The sequence below is a fragment of the Triticum dicoccoides genome, chromosome 2B (assembly GCF_002162155.2).
Source record: "Triticum dicoccoides isolate Atlit2015 ecotype Zavitan chromosome 2B, WEW_v2.0, whole genome shotgun sequence".
Lineage (NCBI taxonomy): Eukaryota > Viridiplantae > Streptophyta > Magnoliopsida > Poales > Poaceae > Triticum > Triticum dicoccoides.
In genome coordinates, this window is record NC_041383.1 from 198,244,700 (window position 1) to 198,251,716 (window position 7,017).

Genomic DNA, 7,017 nt, shown 5'->3' on the forward strand with positions numbered 1-7,017 from the left:
TAGTGGCTGTGAGGTTTACTTATGTTTTTTTTTGTGTGTGTGTGGCGCGGGGGTATGTGTGTTTTGCGGACGGGCTTGGCCAGATCCCAAATTCAAATGCAGGCCGAATCTTTCGGGCGGTCGGTATTCTGAATAGCGACCGGAAAGGCAGGAAACAGGACCGACTTCGAACTCTATTTCGGCAATAAAAACCTTGGTCACAGATCGCCGCTACCACCACCGCCGCCGCCGCCTCGCCGCTCAAAACCCTACCCAAACCCCGGCTAGTGTCGTCCATGGAGAACCCCAGGCCCCTGCCCCCTGCCATCACCCCTCCCATGGCTCCCCTCCCCGTCCACCCACCCATCGCCCCCGTCCCCGCCCCACCCCGCGCCCCCGCCCCCACATCCGCCGCTGCCGGAGGCGGAGACGATGACGAGGTCGGCTACGAGGTCTCCGACGACCACCGCGCCGCGCGGGAGCGCCACGAGCGCGCCGTACAGGAGCTCCTGCAGCGCCGCCGCGCCTACGTCATGGCCGTGCCCACCAACGACTCCGCCGTGCGCGCGCGCCTCCGCCGCCTCGGTGAGCCCATCACGCTCTTCGGCGAGGGCGCGATGGAGCGCCGCGACCGCCTACGCGCGCTCATGGCCCGCCTCGAGGCCGAGGGCCAGTTCGACCGCCTTCTTGCGCGCGCAGGAGGACGAACAGGGAGCCCCGGGCGACGACGACGAGGGCACGGAGCAGATCAAGTACCCGTTCTTCACCGAGGGGACCAACCAACTGCTCCAGGCGCGCGTTGACATCGCCATGTACTCACTGCCCCGCGCCAAGGCCAGGATCGAGAGGGCCAAGCGACGCCTCGCCGACCCCGACGAGGACCCCGAGGCAGAGGCCGCCCTTGCTGTGAAACAGGCGGCGGACTTCGCGCTTGAGCGCAGCGAGATTGGAGATGACCGCCCGCTCACCGGCTGCTCCTTCTCCCGCGATGCCTCAATGCTCGCCACAAGCTCCTGGAGTGGGATCGTCAAAGTGTGGAGCATGCCACAGATAACCAAAATTGCAACCCTGAAAGGCCATACAGAACGTGCAACCGATGTTGCCTTCTCCCCAGTCGATAACTGCTTAGCGACAGCCTCAGCTGATAAAACTGCCAAATTGTGGAACAGCGATGGGTCACTTCTGATGTCTTTTGATGGTCACCTGGATCGTCTTGCGCGCCTTGCTTTTCATCCATCTGGAAAGTACCTTGGTACAGCTAGCTTTGACAAGACCTGGAGATTGTGGGACATCAACACTGGAACTGAACTTCTACTCCAGGAGGGACATAGCAGAAGTGTATATGGTGTCAGCTTTCACCCAGACGGTTCTTTAGCTGCATCTTGTGGGTTTGATGCTAGTTCTCGAGTTTGGGATTTAAGGTCAGGAAGATTGTACTGTACCCTCATTGGACATGTCAAACCTGTCCTAGGAGTCAGCTTCTCACCTAATGGTCATCTGGTTGCAACCGCAAGTGAAGACAATTTCTGTCGAATATGGGATTTGAGGACCAGACAAATGCTATATTCTATACCAGCACATAAGAGTCTCATCTCGCATGTGAAATTTGAACCACAGGAGGGTTATTATTTAGCGACATCTTCCTATGACACTAAAGCAGCGCTATGGTCAACTCGGGATTACAAACCAATTAAAAGCTTGTCAGGCCATGAGTCAAACGTTACTAGTCTGGATATTAGTGGAGATGGACAACAGATTGCGACTGTTTCACTTGATAGAACGATAAAGATCTGGTCATGCAGAGGCAGCGCGCGGGATGATGAGATGGAGTTGGATTAAGCATTGATTCCACCGTTGCTGGAAACAGGTTGTGCTAGTCTGTCCTTTTGCTGATCTGTCGTTCCAAGCTCTTTACATTTGATGATGCTATTTTATTGCGTCTATAACCCTTGGCCTTTGAAATACTAGATTACCTGTTGCGCCAAAATATTTGTATTTGTTAGTAACTTTAGGTTTAGGGTACGAATTGTAATCCTTTTATATGAAAAATTAAGAAAGACTTATATTTCAAAATATATATTTGAGCATGCATAATTAGTTATGTTATTCGGGTAACATGCAGCGCCAAATGGCGCAAGGTCCCATTTAAAACCCAGAGTGCTTTGAAAAGGATGGTCTTTCTTGGTAACATTAGGTTTTAGCAACCACTTAGGGCATCAATTGAAACCCTTGGATGAAAATTTAATGAGGATTTCTCTTTGTAAAATATATACTTGAGTGTGCGCAATTTGGAATCGATCACATTTGGAAACATGGGGTTGAAATAGCTGTAACATAGTTAATAAGATAATCAACGGTACCCTTCTTCCATAAGGATTCACTTCATTACATGGAAACATAGAGCCAATAAAATATTTCTTCACCAGGAAGTGTCTTTGATTTGCTCTTCATTTGCTATTGAAGCGGCTGGAACAATGCTCTCCTTGCAGCTCTTTGCCCAGACATCTTTGGTATTGGAAAATGAAGTAGTCATTACTTCAGCTGGTGGTATGTTCAGCCTTTTTCTGTTAAATGGAAGAGCTGCCTCCGACGATGCCACTAATTGTTCATTTGGTTCCTGAAGAGAAAAGTTCTCTCAACAAAGCATCCGACAGAAATAACCATAAGAGAAACACAAGCAGTCCATAAGCCAAATAAAAAACAAATGGCCCATCCCACTATAAATGTACCACAATGTGCACAACTTATTGATGCTTTCAGGCTAACACATGTTTTTCACAGCTAACTTGGCAGCACGTATAAACACAGAGTTGCAGACTGGGAGAACTGCAGATCGAAAAGCATATCTGATAGGTATGTTTGCCAGGCATGTCATACATTTTCTATAGTACCTTAGTGGAAATTCCACCAAAAATCATTGGAAAAGATTGCGAGTTTTCAGTTAACATTATATCAGTACAGAAGATGTAAGTATTTAGACAAACATAATTGAATGAGCAGCAGTGCACACTGATCTTTAGACGTAACGTCGTACAGAGAAGCTGGATTGATTCATGTAGCAGAAGTTATGTATCATCTGGAAACAGAAGGGTGGAAATACATAGTAATTACCGGAATGGTATAATTTTGATACATCCCACTGTCTCACGTATCATCCTAGCATAGTTGCCAGTCTAGGAATGCGTCCTGATCTTGTGTATGTGTTTTTCTCTAAACGCATGCCTGTAGACATGCCTACCCGACACCTCTTAAATGTTGACAGGGGTTGTTCATAATCTCATCATCCACAACGTTTTTCCTGAAGGACAAATTAATTGCAGTCATGTTCGTTTTTTTGCTCAGAAAAGGTATTAATATATTCAACTGCAAGTTACCACCACCTGGCCTTTATTTTGGCTGCAATTATTCTCATGTGACAGCAATATAGAACAGCATCAGAATCTTGACAGTATATATCTTGACTTAATAGATGTACTCCCTCCGATTCATATTAGTTGACGCACACTTGATACAACTTTGTATTAAAGTTGTACTAAGTGTGTGTCAATTAATTTGGATCGGAGGGAGTATGACACTTTCAAACCAAAGATTCCTAGCTGCTTTTTCAAATTATGTCAGTGTAAGTTTTCAATAGGGAATTTACTACTGGTGTTGGACCGTCAAACAAGGAAACCTTAATTACTGTGGTATCTCTCCGTTTGTATTTACATAGAAAATAATTCCCTTGGAAAAAGTGGGGAATCCATAAACAAAGAGGAAATCATTTCTAGATTCCTAATTAACCAATGAACTAAAAATCAAGAGGGGTTGACTGGCTGTACCCGTGCACTAAATTGGCAGCCTGTACGCATGTGTTTCTCTAAATTTTATTCCTATCTTCTGAATACGAATACAATTTTGGATTTAGCTACAATTGTAAAAAACTTGATGGCGAGAACTAAGTAGCAACCTTGCAGATCCTATATCCTAATGGTAACCATGGTAAACAACAACCTAGTCGACAAACAAAGGAGTAGCACCAAGCAGAATGTACCTCAACCGCAGCAGAGGCTGATGAACAGAGGGAACAACAACCACACAGGTACATGTTATTTCCTTGTTTATAGTTGTTAACCTTCCATCACCTGCAAGATAACCATTAAAAGCTGCAACCACAGTAAAACACCTTGCAGATTCATTATTTCACAATTCGTCAAAACTATCAAGTTTTAAATACAATCTCTCCTTGACCCATTGCATGGCTACTGCCAGTGCCAAACTATCAAACTGCCTTTTTCAGCTCCGCAGCATAAAGAAATCCATTTACCCCAAACACCTAGATTCACAATACAGCAACACCAATGGGCCAACTGAGTGGTGTCACCAGCAACGTAACCTACACTCCAAAAAGTAAAATATGATGCCACCAGCTAGATTGCTGAACAAACAAACTACTTGATTCTAATGAATAATGACTGGGTGCATCCTAAGCTCATACAGCATGATTTATGAACATAGTTTTTTTTAAAGCATATATGAAATAAATTAACTAACTAATTTGACCAACCGCTGTCGCCATCTTCTGAACTTAATCACAGGAAATGGCTGCATAGAGCAAAAATCCAAATCACATCAGCAAAGAAAAGCTATTTCTATGAGGCGCAGTAGAAGTGGTTAAGAGAGGAAGCCGTAGTATCCTCATCCCTTGTTCCCTGAGAATAATAGAAGATCAATTATATATATAGAAACTCTATTAGTGACCCAGTTATTCTTCACCCTGATCGATCGACCGGATGAGGGTCTGGGTCTGGCTAAGCCTCCACAGATGTTATGTTAGTTAATTGCTATTGAATATTTCTATTTGGTTGGACAGGATACTGCAAATTGGCTTCTGCAAACATCCAGAGTTAGTCCATGTAATTCTTTAAATTTATTATACAAGTAGTCGTTTCTGTCAACCAAGTGCCAACAAAATATGGCATCCATTTTTTTTTTTTGCATGATTTGTAACCGCACTTGGTCGGTCTGCTATGTGTTATCATTGTTGTGAAACCAGCTAGTAATGGAAATATCGCTTGCCTATTTTGTTAGATTGACCCAGCCAATTGTAAGAGCGTCACTTCTGGATTTGGTAACTTTTCCTGAAAGAGCAAAGGGGCAAAGGGTTTCTTCGTATTGCACAAGACTTTGATCTATCTGGCTGGTTCTGCTTCAGCTGAGGCTATCACCGATGTTGCCCTCTGCTCTATGGAGCCATGGAGGTTGTAAAGGTCCGTGTTCAAACACAACCTGCCTTTTTGCAAGAGGTTTGTCTGATGGCCTCCGTAAGTTTGTGAAGGCTGAAGGATATGCTGGGTAAGTTGAGGCAAGTGACTGAAATATTGAAATCTATTCTTCTCTGTAACTGTAATCTCGCTCTTCATAAACAACTTTTCGTATGCAGCTTGTACAAGCGATTGTTCCGCTCTAGGGCCGACAAATTACTGTTGCTTAACTTGTAGCACGAGGGATAGAGTGTTGCTTCCGTGTACTGAGTAAAAACCTGTACGATGAACACCAAATTCAAACCTGTACGATGGCAGTGAAGTTGCGCCTCCGAATCTCTTCGCATCCTGATGTAATTAGTTCGTTAGAACTCAATTCTGTAGCAGTAATTATTTCTGAATTTCTCCTGCTGCTGGTTACCGAGTTCCAAGTGACATTCAGTTGTTCTCTAAACGAATTTTTTTTGTACTACTAGTAAAAATGATTTTTATTACATGAGATATTTTCCAGAACCATCAGTTACTCTTCAATGTGGAATCTATTTATTATATGGATTTGTTATTCCTGGGCCATGTCGTTGGTTATATGATTTTATGTTTTTCCACTATTGGGAAACTGCAATCGCGAGTGTAGTGGGTGGCGGCGGCAGTTATGTTTTGCCAGTGTTGGGGAATTGTAAGCGTGAGTTTGGTGTTATGTGGATCAAATTATATTAGTAGTATTAGATCAACATGCAAAATAATACTCCTATAAACAAATATAATGGTTTTAGATAATTAGGTAGTGATCTAAAATGTCGTTTCTAAATATAAGTCTTTTTAGAGCCGTATGTAGTGCATATTGAAATCTCTAAAAAGAAAAAGACTTATATTTAGGAACGGAGGGAGTATTTGCTTATAGAGGGAGTAGTTGATAAGGAGGAGGGGGAACACTTCGGGTGTGAGCCAGATTCTTTTTTAGTGGCACAATTCATGTTAAAGTAATATTTGAGGGCTAAACTGGAAATATGTCAAAGTGATAAAGCTAAGTTACGAATGGAGTAATGTTCTTCCGTTAATGGAGAACCCCTCCGCCGCTCCGCGTGTGGAGGCCGAAACAGGCTTGCGCCCCGCTATATTAATATAGCAACTGGAGCACCAACAACACAACCGCGCCCAAAAGAAAAAAGAGAGAAAGCATAAAAGGAAACAACTCGCATCTAGGGTTCCTAGCGCCGCCGCCGGCTCCCCCAGCCAGCACGTAGCCGCTGCCGTCGCCGCAGTCGGAGTCCGCCGTTGTCGCCAGCCCCCTCACCCCTTCCCGACCCCTTCCTCCCCGGCCCATCCCTGTGCCCCGAGCGGCGACCGTGGCGGCACCGCTCGCCCGTGCTCCTAGCGCCCATCCTCCCCGCCCCTCCTTGCCGCCGCCCGGGCGGTGTCTACGGCGTGAGGATCTTCCTTCCCCGTGTGTCCTGGCCTCCCACTCGAGGGTGAGTCCGGATGGTGGTGCTACTCGGACGGCAGGCGGTCCGGCAATCCCCGGGTGGCTTGTCCGTGGTGGTGCTGCCCCTTGGCGGTGAGGTAGTGGCCGCCGGTGAGCTGGTCCGACGCGTCGCCCCCGGCCCAGATCTAGGCCCTTGGGCCCCATCTGGGTTATAGGCGGGCCGGTTCGGTAGTGGCCGCCGGTGAGCTGGTCCGACGCGTCGCCCCCGACCCAGATTTGGGCCCTTGGGCCCCATCTGGGTTATAGGCGGGTCGATTCGGTAGTGGCAGCCGGTGAGCTGGTCCGACGTGTCGCCCCCGACCCAGATCTGGG

At 46.3% G+C, this 7,017-nt stretch overlaps 1 pseudogene; it reads left to right on the plus strand.

Annotated features, from left to right (window-relative positions):
- The first annotated feature begins 275 nt into the window (after nt 1–275).
- LOC119363039 lies at nt 276–3,915 on the plus strand (annotated as a pseudogene).
- The last annotated feature ends 3,102 nt before the right edge of the window (nt 3,916–7,017 follow it).